Consider the following 21,576-nt stretch of genomic DNA (forward strand, 5'->3'; position numbering starts at 1 on the left):
TTCCATACCGAGAGCATGTCTTGAAGCTAATCCCATACTTTGATGAGATTACTTTCCATTATATTCCTAGGGAGGAGAATTAGCTAGCTGATACATTGGCTACTTTTTCATCTATGTTCAAGGTAAAGTGGGCTAATGAAGCACCTGTTGTTACAATTCAACATATAGACGAGCTAGAATATTGCTTAGCAGTTGAAGTAGAGACTGATGGCAAGCCAGGGTTTTATGACATCAAGCGATATCTTGAGAAGCAAGAATATCCCGACGACGTATCCATCACAGACAAAAATACATTGAGGAAGTTATCATCCAATTTATTTCTAAGTAGTGATGTTATATACAAAAGAAACTTTGATATGATTTTGCTCGGATGCATGGAGAGACACGAAACATACCTACTAATCAAAGAAATACATTAAGTTTCTTTCGACATTCATGCAAATAGACATGCAATGGCAAAGAAAATCCTTAGAGTTGGTTACTATTAGTTAACAATGGAAACAAACAGTTACCACTACGCCCAAGAAGTGCCCCCAAGTCTCAAATTTATGCTAACAAGGAGTACGTGCCACCTACTTCATTGAATGTCTTGTCTTCTCCATGGACATTCTCAATGAGGGGCACATACGTGATCGGTATGATTGAGCTAAAAGCTGCAAATAAACATTGTTTCATTCTGGTTGCCATTGACTACTTCACCAAGTGGGTAGAAGCTGCTTCTTATGCAAACGTGACAAAGCAAGTAGTCACTCAGTTTATCAAGAAAGAAATGATTTATCGCTAGGGAATCCTAGAAAGATTATCATTGATAATGGATCAAATCTAAATAATAAGATGATTAAGGAGTTATATGAAGGTTTCAAGATTAAGCATCACAACTCATCACCTTATAATCCAAAGATGAACTGCGCTGTAGAGGCAACTAACAAGAAGATCAAGAAGATCATTCAGAAGATGGTGAAGACTTGCAAAGACTGGCACGAGATGCTACCTTTTGTACTGCACGAATACCGAACAGTTGTTCGCACTTCAACCTGGGAAAACCCTTTCTCTCTAGTTTATGGCATGCAAGTCGTGCTACCAATTGAAGTTGATATCCCCTCGTTGAGAGTCTTGATGGAGACTGAATTAGAAGAAGCATAATGGATTCAAACCAAATTTGACCAACTAAATCTAATCGAAGAGAAGCGGATGACAATATTGTGTCATAGGAAGTTATATTAGAAGAGGCTCAGGCGGGCATTCAACAAGAAGGTCCGACCTCGAGAGTCCAGCATAGGCGAACAAGCGCTAAAGAATATAATCTCTCTCCAGAAGGATTCATGTGGCAAGTGGATACCTAACTACGAAGGGCCATATGTGGTGAAGAAAGATTTCTTTGGTGGAGCTTTGGTTCTCATGAACATGGATGGAGAAGATTTGATGCATCCCGTCAACTCTGATGCAGTCCGAAAGTATTATGCTTAAGAAAAAGATATGGATAATAAAAGCTCACTAAGTTGAAAACTTGAAAGGTCGAATTAGGAAAAAATGAGCATCCCAGTGATGGATAATAAAAGCTCGCTAAGTTGATGTTGATCATAACTTCTTCTCTACCCTTGATCTTAAGCAAGATTAAGTGACCAAAGACTTCCAAGTCGATCCTCCGATTACCGATACTTCTTTGAAAAAATCCTATTCTTCAAAGCTTTCACTCGGTTGAATCCTCGTTGCAAAATCTTATACAAAAAACCCCAAATCAATCTTGATCTTGGAGGGAAAACCCTAACTAGTTTTCCTAATGATACCCTCAAAGAATACTCAGCCCAACTTGATTACAAATAATCCTAAATTGGACCTTATTAATTTAATCTAGATGGAACCCAACCTTCTATGCATAGAAGAAGATTGAAGATGAAGAGAATAATTATTTGTATGTTCTTGGTTTCGATGTTAATAAATGATGCATGAGTTCATCTTTATATGTGTTTGTGTAGAAGAAAAAATAATATAAAACATATTTTTAGCAAAAATTACAAGTTTAGAAAATTGGAACAAAACGTGTTGATCCAAAATGAGTTGGGGTCGGCCCAAGTAGCATAGAAGTCGACCCATGCATCATAAGGGTCGACCCAAAATAGGTAGAAAATTTTGGCTTAAAAATGAATCAATTGGATTCGACCTAAAGAGGTTATGGGTCGACCCACTCGAGCTTTGTGTCGACCCAAAACCCTGGTGTGTCGACCCAAACAAGGCAGACTCTTTTCCTTAAAAATCCTTCAGCATAGGTCGATCCAAAACACGTCTGTGTCGACCCAAAACAATGATTTTCACATCAAACTTATTTTTTTACTTGTAATTATGATTCTAACTTATTTTTAAATGTCCTATGATGAAAATTCACATCTAGGCAAGAAGAGAAATGTATAATATACACAATTACTAACTATCCTAGTTTTGACATCATTCAAAATATTTATAAGAGGATAGTGCACTAACAAACCACTCAATCCTCATATTATCCACCAACAAATGTCTCTATATGCAATTGCCACCGGGTTTGACTTCCAATGCTCCTAATCAAGTATGCAGACTTAGAAATCACTATACGATCTAAAACAAGATAGCCACCAATGGTTTTCGAAATCATTTACTTTAGTTACATCTCTCAACTATCATCAATCAGCCTATGATTATTCTTTATTTATAAAAAAATCTCCTCAATATTTCATAATTTTTCATGTTTATGTTGGTGATCTTATTTTATCACGAAATAATCTAAATGAAATAAATTATATCAAGTTGACACTTGATAATTCCATCAAAAGTAAGGAACTTGGAAATCTAAGATATCTTTTGGGAATTGGAGTAACATGATCTCACCTAACATTTATGTTTCTCAGAGAAGGTATGCCTTTGAATTGTTAAATGACACAAGTTTTCTTACTGCCAAGCCTGTCATGACACATTTGCTCAGGAATTCACATCTTGAAAAGGTTGTTACATCAGCTTCCATAAATCCTACTGAGTACAAAAGACTTATTGGCAGACTTATTTATCTCACAACAACAAAATCTAATATATGTTACTCTGCCCAACAATTATCCCAATTCATGTATTGTCCTTCTTTATCTCATATGAATGTTGTCACTAGAGTTCTTAAATACATAAAATAATACCATTCTCAAGGATTATTCTTTCCTTCCTCATCCAAGCTTCAACTCAAAGCCTTTATTGATCCCAATTAAGCCATTTGCATAGAAACAAGATGCTTAGTGACGAATTATTGTGTCTTTCTAGGTGTCTCTCTCATTTCATAGAAGTCAAAGAAACAAAGTACAATTTTGAGATGCTCATCATATTTTGAGTACATGGCTTTAACTTCTACTATGTGCGAGCTTTATTGATTAAGTTATTTACTTCAAGACCTCATATTCTCCACCAACAGATGTCTCTATATGCAATTTTCAATGTTTCACATGAATTTTTATATTGTGATAGTCAATATTCTCGTCACATTGCATCCAATTCTACATTTCATGAATGTACCAAACATCTCAAAATAGATTGTCATGTAGTTAGAGAAAAATTATTTGCTAAGCTATTTCAATTGCTATCTATGTCCAATTCATCTCAATTGGTTGACATCCTCACAAAACCCTTGAACCCTCAACCTTTCAAACTTCTTCTATCCAAGCTAAGAATCTCGTTTAACTACTCTCCAACTTGATGGAGGGTATTAGTGTATAACTTCATATGTATTATTACTGTTATAGTTAGTATGACAATTATTTTCTATTTTAGCTTGTTTCTCAAGACATCTCTTCTGTATATAAGTTCGTCACCTATCAACGAGAAAGCAAACTCAATGTTATTATTTCTTGTTTGGTCAATTAGAGCTGAAATTTCATCTATTAAAAACGAATAAATGAGGTGTCGCGGATTCGAAGTTGCGCCCTTACAATTTGATGTCCCTATATAACTACCAACTGAATTGATTTAACAAAACAATTCAATCTTATTTAATGCGTTCTTGTATTAGTATTATTTTATAAAATTGTGATCCTTCATCAGTGACTTGAAAAAAGAAATTGAAAGAAAAGAGAGTAATAAATATAATAAATATGATAGAAAAACAATAATTCATATTTCATTGATATAAAGTAATTTATATTTTAAAATATTATTTTGAAATGTTATTTAAAAGTCATTAATTTTTTACTCATTCTATTTAATAGTACGGCAAAATGTCATAATTTTAGTCAAACATTATTCTGAGTATTTAATTATTTAAAAATTAGAATCTTGTGCACTTTTAAATTTATATAAAGAGGTAAATGTTATAAAAATTACTTAATTTATATTGTTAGAAATATTTTTATCATGAATATAAGCTTATGGGCCTTCTGTTTCGCCCTTTGGTCTCTGCTCAAATTAGTTGAGCTCATTTCAACGTGAGATTTTATCCCGACACCTCTTAAATTTTATCTCGCATCCTCAAATTTCCATAATATAAAAAATATCTTATTTTTTTTACTAACAGTGTGTTGGAAAATTTCCTCTCACACAGAAAAAATATAATAGGTCATATATGATATGCATTTTTATCGATTTTTTTAAAAAAAATCTGGAGCATAATAAACTTTATTGATTTTTTTCAAAAAAATTAAAAATGAAACAAAAGAAATAACTATCTAATCTTTTAAAATTTCAAAAATAACTATATATTAATCAGTATTTTTGAAAAATGTGATATCATGTATCCTTTTATCAATATTTCTAAATTGTCGATAAGTATATATACTCTTTTATCGACGATTTCAAATATATCAATAAAATACACCTAACATACTATATTTTTAATAACAAGTATAAATGTCAGGTCGAAAACATAATTTTCACGAGAATTTTGGTATAAATTCAAAATTACAAGTATAAATAAATAATTTAATAGAAAAAAGCATACATGTAAATATTTACTAGAAACTTTATAAAATACGGTAAAAAAAATCTTAAATCTTAAAAGAAAATAAACAATTTAAATAGTAAAACTAAATGAGTGAAAGGTTAGATTCTCATAAGAGAAAATATCCTTGACCATCAATGGGTCAGCCGAGCTTTGAATCCATGTTGATGAAAGCAACTTAGTGGAAGACATTGGTAAAGAGGGTGTGGAAGCTATGGGTAGGGTTACTAAAATGATAAGGTAGATACCCTTTTTCAAATGAATAGTGTAGATTGTTTTACCAAATATAATCCTAATTAATTTTGTTTATGTCATTGTTTAACTAAAATATTGAAAAAGTTATTAAGTTAAATAGTACTTTATGTCATTGTTTATTCTTAATAACCATGATTGTTAATAATTGTTTTATAATTATCTCATATGAAATTAGACTATAATGCTTCTTAAAGTTATAAATTTAAATCTTTACCGGACCAAATTGACACTTTATGGACAATCAAAATAGTATTTTAATTAAAGCACAATGTCGAAGGAGAATGTCATAATAAATTTATAGAAGACTTGTGCGTATGCATGCTAGACAAAATTTCATTTATATTTTAAATCATTGAATAGAAATAGAATCAATATTTATATCTCTTTCAACACAAATAACACTCTCAATCTCTATTTTTCAGCTTTTTGAATTTATGCTCTAACTCCTTCTATTGTTCATATAACTAAAATGCAATAAAAAATCTTTCACTACATTCCAATATATGAAAAATAAGAGGAAGAATAATCTCTAACAACTGAGAGGAAGAAAAAAAGTTATCACAAAATTATATAAAAAAAAACATAAATCATACTACATATTTTAACAAAATGACTTTGGGAGTCATATTTTTGTTTTTAAAATATAGTTCCACTACTATAAAATATACCTATCATAACAGGTTATTATCTTGTATATTCAATCAGCTGAAGTAATAGTTGTTATTTAGACGCCTATAATTTTTTATTTTATTAAAAGACATATCACTATGATCGATAATAATAATAGTTGTGATATGTTAAGGCTTATAAGATTCGGATCTTAGCACCAACAAAAAAGGATGTGTCCCTTAATTTCTATAGTTGTATAAAAATTATTTAAAAAATCATCACGGTTGTATTTGTCAACAGTGGTTATATATCCCCTAAAATTAATATCTTTCACTACGGTTGGTCTTTTTAACCATGGTGAAATGTGTTTCTTTAAAATTAAAACATATCAGATTTAGTTTATTTCCTTCATAAAACAAGTGCCCTAGTAGAGAACAGACGAACGCGGTAGTGACACAGAGGAAATAGAGTCCAAACGTCATCACTTTTATCATTTCTTGGAACGTTCAAACTTCAAGAAGCTAGCGCACACGAAAATCATTTCTTGGTATCTTCCTCTTCCTCAATTTACAGTGCGTTCTCTATTTCATTACCTTTATCACCATTCATGTTGAGTTTTACATTTTTGTGTTGTTAAATGTTATATTATTGTGAATGAAAATCGATAACAAAACCATATTAGTATGTAGCGTGTGTATGAACCTCTAGTATGTTAAGGAATGTAGGTAGATGCAAGCATATGTGAGGAAACCGAAAGCATTAACTATCTATTTTAATGTAAATCATGACTATCACTATAATTAGAACAAGTAATGTCAATATTTTGATTTTGGAGATTAGTACTGATTGAGACTATTGTTATTTTTTTCACTATTTAATGTTGGAATTTGAAGAGGTGCAGTTGAGGGTTTAGGTTGATACATGAGTTTAGCTGCAAGCATGTCGTGTGTGTAGCATTAACGTGTCATTCACATTAGTGTTGTTCTGGTTTAGTGTACTACTACAAATATACCTATTTTACCTCGGACATGAAAGGGATTAAACCTCGGTTACATAGTCGAGATAACGTAGGGAGTCATAAAAACATGCTACTTTACCACTCGGTTATTACAAACCCGAGGGGTAAAGTGTTCTTCGCATGGGTTTGATCCCCAACTTCTCCATTTTAACTATTTTTCAGAACTAAATGGTGCGTCCCATATTTCCTCTCGGTTATTTGAGAAACTGAGGTAATATAGCAGTATTATCACCTTAGTTTAAAATTATAACCGAGGGTAAAACATTGTTATTTGTTTTTCTCTATATATTTTGGTTTGAACATGTACGACAGAACCATATTTTGGTTATTTCTAAAACATATACATTATTATATAATCATATTTTTTCCATTTCTGAAACAAATACTATGTACCTTTTTTCCATTTCTCAAATAAAATTATTGTACCAAAAATATTCATTATTTACACCATTTGCAAAGCCAAATTGACACATGTACACCTTATAATTTTGCAACAAATTAAAACTAAAACAAATTATTAACCAACAAAAGCAATAACCAAATGAAAAGTCTTGTAGGTCGTCCAATAGTTCTCTTTTGTAATTTATCGTCGGTCGTTAAACACCTATAATTTGAACCACATTTAAAATCCATTAAGATCATCACAACAACAATATTAAATATTTTGTAAAAAGAATATAAAAAGATAAATGAGTAAATATATATATTACTAAGTGATATACAAAATTTACTTGCTAGTTTTCCATATCTTCTATTGATTATCATGACGAATAGCATTCACATCATCATCAAAATTATTTTCTTCTGACGAGAGACGTACATGTGTTGCAAAAAAAGGGGTATCAAAATTAAAATCTTGATTTTCATCACTATTAGGAATATATTTTCCTTGAAGAATAATTTACCATCTTGTGTTATAAGGATCAGGGGCATAAAAAGCTTCTTTTGCTTGGGATGCTATGATGAATGGTTCGTTCATATAAGTTGTCTTTAGAAGATCAACCCATTTGAGTCTTAATTTATCGGTTTCTACACTAGTGTTACTGTCAATCCACTTGCACTTAAATAAAGGCACTTTAAAAGCAACAAAATCAATCTCCATAATCTCCTCAATGACCTCAAAGTACGCTCTAGATGCTAGTACAAGATTCTTATCTTTCGAACTAGAGAAGTACATGGATTCACCTTCAACCATAACCCTACTATTTTTCACGATACAACAACCATCATTTGATTTTGTATAGAACTAATATTTAGTAATGTCGTATGCACTCCAAGTTATTGCATTAAACTTAGGTATATGTGACATCCATTTAATTGTCTCCGCTGCACTACTCTTTTTACAAACCCTTTCATTAAACCAAATTATGAAAGTTTTGTTATGCTCTATTAACAACATTTTTCACTCACACGGGGGAATTTTTCCTTGATGATACACACATAAAAAATGGCTCCCTAGGAGTACCTAGGACACTTTGGGTGCTAACACCTTCCCTCTATGTAACCAACCCCCTTACCTGTAATCTCTGGTATTTTATTAGTTTTGATTTGAAAACTTCTTATCTTTGGGTTTTGTTCGTACTTTTCCCTTTTCCTTTGGAAACAATAAAAGCTCGGTGGTGACTCTGGCTTTATTGACGTTAAGTTTATCCATAGCTTAATGGTCATGAATTTACCGCTACACCTCAGTTAGGTTTTTTCTCTTCAGAGCCATAATTTCTTCTTTACTCAAAGAGGTGTTTGAAGCCAAATCATGAACGGTGGCTTGGGGTTTCTCTTTGTCGTTGGTTTTTTCTCCGTGGTTGGGATAATTTCGACATCAGGCATGGTCTGTTGTTCATCAATTTTTTATGGATTGTTGGCCTTTGGGTCATCTGAAATTATATTGTCATGAATAGAGGCCATGGTATCATCTAATTCCTCATTGTGTTGTGGGGAAAGTTGTTTGACGTCAACCTCTACTTCAGGTTGAGGTTGTGTAAATACATCTATTGTTTCGCTGAAGGGCTTGGCGGCTGGATGAACTGATGAAATTCCACAATAGAGAAAGTCCAACCAATGTATATGAGAAAATGTTTCAGATGGAATCAAATAAGGGATACCTGGTGATTTTTCTGCTTCATTCTTGTTCGTTTATTTTATTTCCTGAAAAAAGAAAAGATGGTGAGTCGAAGTCCAAACTAAGAAATACAAAAGTTACACGTTGAGTCGAGAACTACTTTAGGGTCGGTGTTGTCTGGTTCTTCAACCGTTTTTCTCTGAGGTTCATTTAGTATTTGGTTATCAGGAGGGGGAGGTCTTGATATGTACTTCATCCTTCTTCTTCTCTTTCTTTTTGTTGTTATTCTTATCTCTCTGTTTCCTTTCCTTTTTCTTGGTGGGAAGGACCAGCGCTCGAGGCATCAGTTTCTTTTTTGGATTTAGGTTTCTAGGGAGTTCCTTTATTCCTGTGACTCACACTTGGCTTAGGAGAAACTTTAGGTCTAGACCTCGAAAAGATGAGAGGTTCTTCAATGTCCTCCGAGCTTTCGTTATCATCCAAAGTTTCCTTTGGTTTTGGAGTGGTCTGGAAAATTTTAAGCTAAATTAGATAGGTGGATTATCAAAGACCATAAAGGGATTCGAGATCAGTGGTATATATGTATCGAAGTGATCTTGGACTTCTTCTTCTTTTGGGGTTTGGTAGTTGTTGGAGAATTGGGGTCACGTTTTTTATTCTAGAAGATAAATTATGTCGAAATTCTTTCGATGATTAGAATAGTTCGAAGAGAAAAGACTTACCTTTTTCTTGAGTTCTTTGTTTTTCTTAACTTCGCCAGCGTCGGAAGTTCCCTCAAAATTGGTGTCAGCTTGTGCTTCAGCTTCACCTGGAATTGAAATATGAAAAAATGAAAGATGTATGAAAATTTAAAATTGATAGTGAATATCTACCTTTTTGTTCTAGAGGATCTGGGATGGTGGATAAGGCAGTTGATGATCTTTTTCACAAATTTTATTCTAGAGAGTGGCCTTCAATGTATTGTGCCCACCAGTTATGATATACGAATATCATGTAGAAGGACTATTGATATTGGAAAGTAGGGAACTCAAGGACTTGGTTGCAAGAAAATATCGTGAAGACTTTGTAGTCTTCGATACTAAATTTTCTTTCGGACCAACAAATGTCAGTGTCCCGAGTGTAGAGGGAGCATCGTAGTAGTTGGTTGAAGCCTAATTTCCTGGATACTAAGTTGGGTTGATAGCCAATAAATCCATAACCAGTAGTCCCAGTTTCGATTCTGGCTGATAGGAACGTGGGAGTCAAAAAGGATGCCTAGATAGAATTCGACATGGTAGCAGCTAAGGGCGACACACCAGTAAATATATTTTTGAACCAAATGGGCCAACACATCGGTCCATGAAAGGAGCCATGATCGAGAAAAAATCGGTCGACTCGACAAACAGTTATATGTATTTCATAAATGTGATTTGTGAGAGGTGTCATAAGGAGTGGTTGAAGTAAGCCTTGTGCCTTTGGGATCAAATGTGGCATTTAGCCAAAGTTGTAGAAGTCATAAGGGACCAGAAAGCCGGAATGATTTGTTGATCTCAGGAAGGTGTTTTAGTTTGTAGGAAGCTTCGCCAAGTGATTGATAAAGGTTTTCCAAGAGGAGTTTAATTAATGAGATCTTTCGACCCTCATGAAGTTGAATAGCTAAAGGTACGATTTTTTTAGCTACTTGTAAGGAACCATAGCAAAAAACGTAGTAGGAAAGACAAAGAGTCAAAGAGGCAATGTGCTCCTGGTCGGAGACTTCAACAGTTTTCTTGTCGTGATTATAAATGATAAAAATCTTGAAACATAATCATTCGAGGGTGAACTCATTGGTTGTCTCTAAGTTTCGTAGTAAAGTTTTTGCCTATAGCATTTAGTCTTGTGATGGCTTCCACACTGAATAAAGTTGGTGTTAACATGCCACAAGAAAATTGGAAAGTATTGGTCGAACCTTCCCAGAAAAAGATCAATGCTAGAAATATGGATGGATTATATCTAGGACCCATTCTAGAGATTTTGATCATGTCGTAGATACCTAATTATTTCCATTGTTTCTTTCTTTGAGGCTGAACTTTGTCGAGCCAAGCAAGATACTCTTTGCTTTGGGTCGGCGGGGCAGATCGAAATACAAACGCATGTTTGCCCATAAAAGACAGGTCGAGAGAGTGTTATTTGAATGCTAAAGGAATTTTAATTGGGTAACCTATAAATAAGTTCTTAACTTTCTTAGAATGCGACTTTGCAGTTGGGTAAGGCCCTAAGAATGCAAGGAGTTTGCCAGACAAAGAAAAAGGAATAAGTACCTGGTTCGCCCAGTTGGATATTGTTTTCCTTTAACAATGGTGGTTCAGGTACAAAATCTCTAGCTTCATCGTTTTCTTCTGGAAAAATCATGAATGCTAAAGGATTCTTACCAGTGTCAAACTTTAGAGTTAGAGTTTTAGCTACCATTGTTGAAGTTAGTAGCTTTTTGAAAAGAGAAAGTAAAGGGTTTTTTGCGCAAGAGAGTTAAATAAGTGCATGAACGAAGAAGATGAAAAGAAGAATGAAGTTGAGTATTTATAATCTCAATTTCTAGTCAGAATCAGACACATGGCATACGCGTGGAGGTAGTGGAACAATTTCATGTGTTACAAAGTGGTAGCATTAATGTGAGTGGAGGAGTTAGTGAATTTGTGCACATTCATGTTCTCCTAGAAACTAGGAGTGATGATGAGATTATAAGAAAATCTTATGGAAAATGACAAAGCACAGTAAAGTGGTCATGATGACGATGACGTCAGCGGTGCAGTTGAAGCAGTGTCGAAAATACACTAAAAAATGTTATTTTTCTCTTTTCTGATCTAAATCAAAATATGGCATTTTGGGAGGCAATTTGTTACCTTGGATTTTCGACATAGATATTAATGGTAAGCAAGACACAAAGGCACGCCATGGTGAGTTATGAAGTCGAACATGGTCGATTAAGACCATAGGTTGAATTGGTGATTTTGGTTTGTCAAAGGGTGACTTAACATTTCACAGTCAAACACTAGTCAAGGATCATAGGGGATTTATGAAATTTGGACTTAGTAAAATTTTCAATATTTGGGTTGGTTATTTTGATCAGTCGAATGCGACAAACATGGATAGGACCAAGTGGTTATTCAGAGACATGTGGAAGCCTGTCGAAGATAACGCTTGCATGGAGGTAAAACATGGCACGATGTGTCTAGTAGGCCATTGTGGATAGTTATCTTTAGACTAGTATAGAAGTAGATGTTTGCTTATGTTGTAAGAGTCCATAATTATACTAAAAATCCTGCAAACTCAAAGTATATGCGTATTGAGAAATGAGTGAGGAAATATATATGTATGCCTTCCACATTTATAAATTTCAAGCATTTTACATTCAGGTTACTTTCTGTCATTTTACCTTTAAATCTTTACATTTCGATTTTAGTCACTTTATTTGTGAAGCTTTTACATTTCAATTTCACTAAAGTTCAGATCATTATCTTTCAAACACTACTCTTCGATTTCGATAAAAACATGTTCAAAAACCACAACACAAATATGTTCTAGGATATTTTCGAGTTTGATTGTTTAAGTATTAATAGAAACTTGTTTTGTTTACCAAATTCACCAATAAACAACTAGATGAAATTTGATTTATGAACATTCATTGTACTCTCTCTCTCTCTCTCTCTCTCTCTCTCTCTCTCTCTCTCTCTCTCTCTCACACACACACACACACACACACACACACACACACACACACACACACACACAACTAAATGAAATTTGATTTATGAACATTTATTGTACTCTCTCTTTCTCTCTCACTCATACACAAACACACACATCCACGCATACACACACATCCACGCATACACACACGCACGCACACGTGCACACACACACACACACACACGCAAACACACATGCGCACGCACACGCGCAAGCGCACACTTACATGCACATATACACACGCACACGCACACACACACGCGCATACACACACACATACACACACACGCGTGCGCGCGTGCATACACACACACATACACACACACACATACACACACACACACACAGAGAGAGAGACACACACACACACATACACTGGTCCTTGAATCTCTCTTCATCTCTCATTGTAACCATCAACAACGTCTCTTCTTCTTCATGTTTCGCCAACTTTGCATAAGTTTCTTGATACTTCTACTTTTCTGGAGAATCACTATAATAGTGACCATGATTTTGACACTTGTAACACTGAATGTGACTATTGTCTTGCTTGTGACCGCCACTTCTTCCTCTACCTGCAGCACCACCTCTTCGGTTTCCTTGGTTCTAGGGTTTTCTTTGATTCGACCAGTTTCCTTCTTGCTGATTTTGACCAGTTGAATTGTTGTAGCCTTCTCTGCCTTTTTTCCCATTCCAGATTCCTTTTCCTTTCCTTTATTTTGCTGATTGCGCTTGCAAAGCCATATCACTCTTCGACTTTCCTGCAACTCTTTCATCCATTCTTTGTTCATGGGATTCAAGCGTCCCTTGAAGCTCTTCCTTTGTCAGTTTTGACAAATATTTTGACTCTTCTATAGCTACTACCACATGGTCAAACTTTGGAGCCAACGACCTCAAGATCTTTCCAACAACAGATCTTGATGTCAACACTTCTCCACATACCTTGATTTGATTCACCAGTTTTGTAACCTCAGTGAAAAAATTAGTTATGCTTTCATTGTCTTCCATCTGAAGAAATTCATATGTCCTTTTGTGAGTTTGTAACTTCACCTCTTTCACCTTCTCCCCGCCTCCAAACGACTTCTCCAAAATTTCCCATGCTTCTTTCACTGACTCTACATCATTAATTTTTTCAAAGTTATCTGCATTAACACATTGATGGATTATAAAGAGAGCTTTATAATCTTTCTTCTTCAATTCTTTATGTGCATCCTTTTCTTGATTTTTCGCGTTTTTTACAAGTATTGTTACTCCTTCCTTCACAAGATCCCAAAGATCTTGATAATAGAACACAACATTTATCTGCGTGCACCAATTCTCATAATTATTGTTCTTGAGAATTAGAAGATTTGCTAGAAAATGCCCGTTTGGATGATTCGTTTCCATCGTGATTTTCTTCTCACGAATCACTTCAACCGGAGCTCTTGATACCAGATATTGGAAATCCACCACAAGCTATGGAGAATTTCTATCAATCTTGATGAACAAGATTGTTATCACCCACACAATGACAATGAAAAGAAAAGAACAATTGAGAAAGAAAAGAAAGAATGATGGAGAAGAAGAAGAATATTCTCTGCAGATTTTCTCTCTGTCCACAACCTGTGGAAAACTTTTTTATTCACTTTGCAATTGCAAAATCCTGCGAATACAATGTTATGAATTCTCTCTTACAATAATAAGGGTTACCCCCTCTATTTATAGATTTAGGTTAACTTATTCCCTAAGCAAAAACCCAAAACTACAAAATCCCAAAATGGTTAACACTACTAAAAATATGCCTAAGTCGAAATCCTGTGTGAAGCAACATGCTTCGACACTTCGACACACTAATACAACTCGACACCTAGGTGATTCGACACTTCCTTTTTTCTGTTGAACAACCTGCTTCGACACAGAGAATTACAATTCAACAAACTAGACTATGGTTGAAATGAGATTGAACTAACCAATAAATCGACATAATCTCAATTCAACTGATTTAACCGGTTAATTTGGTTTTTAAAACACTTATAGCAATAATGAAGGAAAATGATTCAGTACCTAACATCATGCTAGGAACTTATTCCATGAAATATATAGCAATGTTGAAATTTGAAGGGACATAAAGCGTTATACATAGTGACCCAACTTGGTTGAAAGATGATCATAAGGATGCACTTTAATATCTCAATCCAAAATTATCACATGCTATTGTTATTGATGATATGCATGAAGACAAAACAACTAGTGCAAGTGTCAAACTAGACTCTTTAATAGCTAAATATAGGCATGTTTCGAATTCTTCTTTGAGTTGTTGTTGTTTGAGATGACCAAAGAGTATTTGTAGACAAGGCAGATATTAATTAAAGCCCATTTGATGTGTTAAATCATTTTCCTCTAATGAAAAATACTTTCAATATTGCAGTGACAAGTTCTATCAAAGTTGCTATGTGTGTCTGTCAAGTTGAATTTTCTTAAAATATTTTAAAATATTTTTTCTAGTGAAAAACAAACAAGTAATTTTAAAATTGTATTCATAATTAAAAGAGACCTCTTTCTTCGACAAATTAATAATTTTATAAAAATACTATTAATAGTTTGTCCTATTTTATTTTATATGAAATAATATAAAATAATACATAATAAAAAAAGCACAAAAATTGTCGATACTGCTTCTTAGCTCTACAATTATATTTATTTCCAAATTTTATGAGTGGAATGATCTACGTGGATCATGACACATTTCAATCTAAAGTAGTATGGATTGTATAAAGTAATAGATAAATGAGATCTTTTGTAGCACACAAAAAAGTAAGATATTTTGCATAATAAATATCTTTGTGCAATACATATTTGATTTTTATTGTAAAAAAGTTGGTTTTGTCAAAAACATATATGTCACTAATCTTGTTAAGCAAGACATTGCAGTCACTTAACTTGGTATTATTGTGTTAATGACACTAATAAAACCGTATTTAATTTATAAAGCGAGAGAAATTAATAATAAAAAATTAAAACTGCGAATACGAGTAAAGATATCAAATCTTAAAAAAGAATGAAGAGTTTTTATATTTTAATTTGGCTTTTTTTCAAATATATAGGGTAATGAAATTAAAAGATATATTTGTATTTCTTTAAAGTCAAATACGAGATTAAAATAACAATAGGAGTTATAAACAATATCTATATAGAGGCTAATCTCTTAATACAAAAATACAAATCAAGTGTATGAAAGTTAAATGAGAGAGAAAGCGGAAAGATAATTGTTTGTAAGATATTCAGTATATAGTTTATTTTTCAAATAATCACCTTCATCTTTTATATAGTTGAGTTGTCATAAATTTTTGTTTAAAATGAAATAATGAAAATGGTGTATATTTGGTCTTTAATCAATTACAATGTATCTATACTCAATTATTCAAAAGAATTTTAACAAATATTTGATATGATATACACCATAACCGAATATGCAACAATCATAATCAATTAATCAATGAGATACACCTCATAATCGATTATGACACGTTAATAATTGATTATAAGGTGAGATATACTTCATAATCAATTATTTTACAAATCATAATTGATAATAAAAGTTTAATAAACATTTTTTTCTTTTCAAAAAAGTTAGAATGATTATTTCGAAAATTATTTATGTGAGTATGTGTATATATTTTAATATTAAGAGAGATGCACTATTATTTACAACACCATCATAACACTTTTTTTTATTCAGATTCATTCTTTATTTATGTTTAGAATATCTAATTTTGTTGAGTCAATCATCATATCTTCATACCACACTTTAACATCAGAGAGTCATTCATGCCTTCATCATAACTTCATATCACACTGGAGTCAATCATCTAATTTTGTTGAGTCAGTCATCTCTCATTTAACATTATAAAAAAGCAGCTAGGGAGATGTGCCTAGTATCCGGTCTTGTGATTCCCTTGAAATTCCAGACCCCTGACTTCGATAAGTATGAGGGTCATTCATGCCCCAAAAGTCACCTCATCATGTACTATCAGAAAATGGTTGCACACGTCGAGTATGATAAACTTATGATACATTACTTCCAAGATAACTTGAATGCTGCTCCTTCTAAGCAGTATTTGAGCCTTAATCAAAGTAGAATTCATTGCTTCCAAGACTTATCGGATGCTTTCATCCGCCACTACAAATATAACATGGATATGGCCCAGTATGGGAGGCAATTGCTCATCATATCCTAGAGAGATAATGAGTCTTTCAAGGAATATGCACAACGGTAGAGAGAGGTGGCCTCGCAAGTTGAACCATCCCTTGATGAGAAGGAGTTGGCATATTGGATTCATGGATACTGTAAAGCCCATGTTTTATGAAATAATGGTGAGTAGCGTATCAGAAAGTTTCTCTAACTTAGTTGTCGTGGGCATCAAGGTTGAGCTTGGACTGAAAAAATGGCAAAATGATAACTGCCACCGAAACATCCAGAAATAATGTTGGGCTCCAATCTAGTATTGGGGTTCCTTCCATAGGCACCACACAATTTCTACTTGATGCACCAAGTTCTCCTCAAGTCAGATCAAAGAGAGGAGGTTCTCCAAGCATGCTCGGAGGAAAATACCTCGGACTTCAGTTGCAAGGAGATCGACCAGTAGCAATCACCGACCACCGCTCAACATTCATGTTCCAAAGGAAAAACTTAACAAGAAGAGTAAATCTCACTCCTTCTATGGAATTCAGAGAGGTGGACCTAGCAAGGAATACCCCTAACGCCCGACCATCTAATCGGGTTTAGAATAAGCCAATCATCGGGGCAGATCAACCACGGACAAACCCCAACCTCTTGTGGGGTACTTAAGGTAGATACACACTCTAGAATGGGAAAGAAGTCGTGGATCTTGGTCCTGGTGATCAAAAGGTGCTCCGTCGAAGAATTAGACAGAGAAATTCGATGAGCCTAAAGTTTCAATGATCAACCTCAAGCAACATCCCTAGAGAATCTGACCACCAATCATCCGCAGGAAAACATAAAATGGGGCACCTCGGCGCCCCACCCAATCAAAGAATATGCTTGGAAGCGCAAAGTGCACTCAGCACAGTGCCTTAATGAAGGACAACAGACAAAGAGCCTAGACATCATCTGTCCACCTCGAAGTCGCTATTGAAGGTTTATATACCTAGTCATTTCATTTTTATTTGTAACAAATTCAATTAATTATTAATTTGTAACATAAGTTACATCATCGAGGCAGAACCTCCTCGCCTGTTCCACAACTCGCTCATGGGATCTTAGTATGTCTTGCATAGTCCGCTGAAGAGAGTCATGAAGCGCTCGTTTTAAAACTGCCACCTAGTTCTGGAGGGCCTTCAAGGCCTATGCATGGGACTTGGTTTCCTGAATAAGAGCTTTTCATTGCTCCTTCACCTGGAGAGTTTTCTCCTCAACCGAATTAGAAGCAAACCTGTTACCACTTCTTCACATCCTCGAGGGAACACTCCACTACAATCACACGAGTGGCCATAGTATAAGGAGAATCATGTATTTCCACAGCCTCTTGCAAAGAATTGGCGGCCTTAACCTTCTCCTACAGCGTAAAAAACTCTTTCTAGAGAGTAAGGAACTGCAGTTTCATAGCTTCGACCTTCCTTTTCCAAGTATCCCTTTCCTTGGAGGGATTTCCCTGGGCCAAGACATCTCCCCACCAAGACGAGACAAAAGAGAATATAGAACCAACTTTAAACATATTGTGTTCAAGATGAGAAGCCAGTTCTATCTTATCCCCCTCAAAGAGGTTTTGGACTAAGGATAAATCTGACGTCGAAACAGTAGTGACGGCCACCTCAAGAGTGAGGAGATGTCTAAAAGAGAAGACATTTGGTATCTTTATAAAGGTATTTATCTCCCTGGAAAACCACCCTTAGCAACCTGAGTCCGTTTTGGAGAACCCTCGATCCAGGGGGATTGTTATTCCTCGTCCCGGATCCTCTTTACCAAAACTAGAGGAAGGGTTGATTCTCTCACTGATAAAATGGTCGCAATGGTGGCCTGAGGAGCAAGTGCAGAAATGGTAGCCCTAGTATTCACCACAACCCCAATTTCCTTGAGCATCTACAAGGCTGTAGAACATATTCAACTTACTTACTTTGTCCATGTTATCTGCAAAACGCAATCACACATGTAAAAAATAGCACGAAGACTGCGATCTCACCAAAAATATTCCTCCTCTCCTCTTGACTAACTGCACTCAAGATAGCATGAATGTCAATATGTATTTTTTTCACTTCGGTTGGGAGTACCTCACAAGGGCCGAACCAATCCTCATATCCAAGGCCTTGAAAAAATTGAATTTCCTGATTCATTATCACCTCGTCCAGAGAAAAAGAACCAGGCTTGTACAATAGAAGTGAGCATTCTGATTGAAATGGATCTTGGACCAGTACTTTGGATACAAAACCTGACATAAGCGAGGAGAATCAGGAGGGATATAGCAAAGAATGAGATGGGTCGTGAGGGTGCGGGGCTTTATCAGTAAAAATGCCCTAAGAAGTTACCTAAGTCCAAAGCAAAGGGGTCGAACCAAGGATTGACCTATTGGAATTAAATAAGCCCCTGGTTACAAAAATTATCTAGAAAAGTATGCCTCAGATGGATAAGATTAAAAAAATGCTAAGAGAGGGCTTTCAATATTTGTTCTTAGCGCATAGTTGGAACACCCTTATGTATACTGATGACCTCAAATGAAGCTCAGAAGGAGAAAATTATAAGTTTTTGAGGACGACTATCTCAAATTCAAAAAAGGCATCCGAAGTCTTATTCTTGTAAACAAACATTCATAAAACGGGATCATGCAGTTTATAAAAGAACTGTATATCATTTTATTCCCTGACACTGGAAAAAGTTAACCACTCCAAAGAGTTGTCGACCACGATGTCATCTGCATCTATGGCATCCTTAATGCTCAGATTTGAGGAAGTGCCCGCTACTTTTGAATCTACCTAGTCATACTCTGACCTACTTCAAAGATTCAAGTGGCTCGTACCTCCTCTTTCGACAAGATGCAATGGGCATAAAGACCTCATCGAGATTTCTTCCTCCATCAACATTTGATATAAAAGCGTCTAATGAACCAAATGACAAAGTTTATTCCTCCAGAGAATCTCTAGATACCCTTTCTGAGCCCTAATCGTCAAATATGGGTATAATTTCTTATCATATGTGATCATTACTAAGGTAAGGAAGACGAGGATTATGAGATGTCCCCATTTCAGAAGCGAGTGATGTTTTAAATTCAAAATCTCTCACTAAATTAATTATATTATTGCTCATCCTGATTTGAAAAATTAGAAATGTCAACGATGGAAGTTTGAGTTAGAAAGATATTTGGTTAGGTGGGATTGATGAAGCAGGAGGAATGGAAAAAAGGTGAAGCTTTAAGAAAACCACTGAATCACTCCTACTAATATTCTTAGGGAAGAATAAACAAATACGTTTTATGGAAAGAAACTGTAAGATCAAATGTTAAAGGTTGCGAAAAACTTCCAAATACTCAACTAACCCTATTTATATGCAACAACAACTGGAAGGATCAGGCCAACTATGGAAAAGAATAACAAAAATCAACTACTAAATTTCCACTCATGGATACACGTCAACTCGAGTGCACTTGAGTACTCTACAAGTTGCATCATACCCTAATTGGTCATGCCAATTCACGTGTCATAAAAGGGTGACATAGCGCTTTAGTGATAGAACTCATTAAATGCTCTTGTTCCCAATTACTTTTTCAAAAATCAATATAAAGCATTTCCCCCAACTCCTTCCGTGCTTAGAAAATCATGAAGGCCGATCAATGATACTTAAGTTTTCCCCCAACTCCTTCCGTGCTTATAAAATCCTTGTGGAAACTGTTCTGGATTGGCCAAAGGCCTAATTGACCAAGGCCTAATTCATCTCAAATCCACTCCACTTAACCCAAAGTATAAAATCAATTCACACGCTAAGAACAAGTTACAATCTCTTATCTCCAATTTTTACAATACTTATCTTGAATCTTGAACTGATTTATGCGTTGGAGTGTTAACCATGCAGATCTATCTCGCGCTGTCATAAAGGAGATCAGAGCTACCGTTCAAGATCATCAATTTTCCAACTGCATCCATTTCTAGTTCCCGAACAGAACAAGTGGAAATATTTTTCTTAAATATGGAAAAAAACATTTCTTAATTTACTTTATTTGTCACCTACTTCTTTATGTATAAAAAAACCTCATTATATAGGTAAAGTCAGTTTCAAATTCGTTTTACCTCACTTTCTTCGTGGTTTTCCATGAGATATAGGGTTGCTTCTTCCTCTTTTCATATTCATCGAATAAGTCAATGTCATTTTCATCCCATATAATGTAATCTCTTTTTGATTTTGTATGATCTTTTGTATCTTTCGAGTTTCCTTTGATTCAAAAGACAATTTAACTTTATGTGACCTTGTTTTCCACCATAGAAGCATTTGGATTTATGGATGATCTTTCTTCATTTTTCTAAAAGTTTTTAGATTGTTTTTCATGTCTTATAAATTTTTTGAATTTTCAAAATAGTATGTTCAGGTGTTCATCACTTTAATTTCGACAACCTTATTTTTTTGGTGCCTTGTCATTGATAATTTGAACTTTTAGTGCAAGTTCCTTCTTTTTTATCTTTTTATTTGCTTTCAGAAAGATGGTTTAGTTTAATGTCATGTTCCAACAATTTAATAAATAGAGTATCCAAGTCCATGATGGACATATCTTTAGATTCATAAACCACAATAACTTTAAGTTGACAGTTGCGACTCAAGCATTTAAATATTTTGTGAACCAAATCTTCATTTTAAATATCTTTTAATAATTCTTAAAATGATTCATTACATACATGAATGAAATGTTTTTACATATCATAAATAATTTCTCCAGATTTCATCATAAATAATTCATACTAGTATGTTTTTTTACACGCATACTAGTATGTTAATGTGTTCTTCTTTGT

The sequence above is a fragment of the Lathyrus oleraceus genome, chromosome 5 (assembly GCF_024323335.1).
Source record: "Lathyrus oleraceus cultivar Zhongwan6 chromosome 5, CAAS_Psat_ZW6_1.0, whole genome shotgun sequence".
Lineage (NCBI taxonomy): Eukaryota > Viridiplantae > Streptophyta > Magnoliopsida > Fabales > Fabaceae > Lathyrus > Lathyrus oleraceus.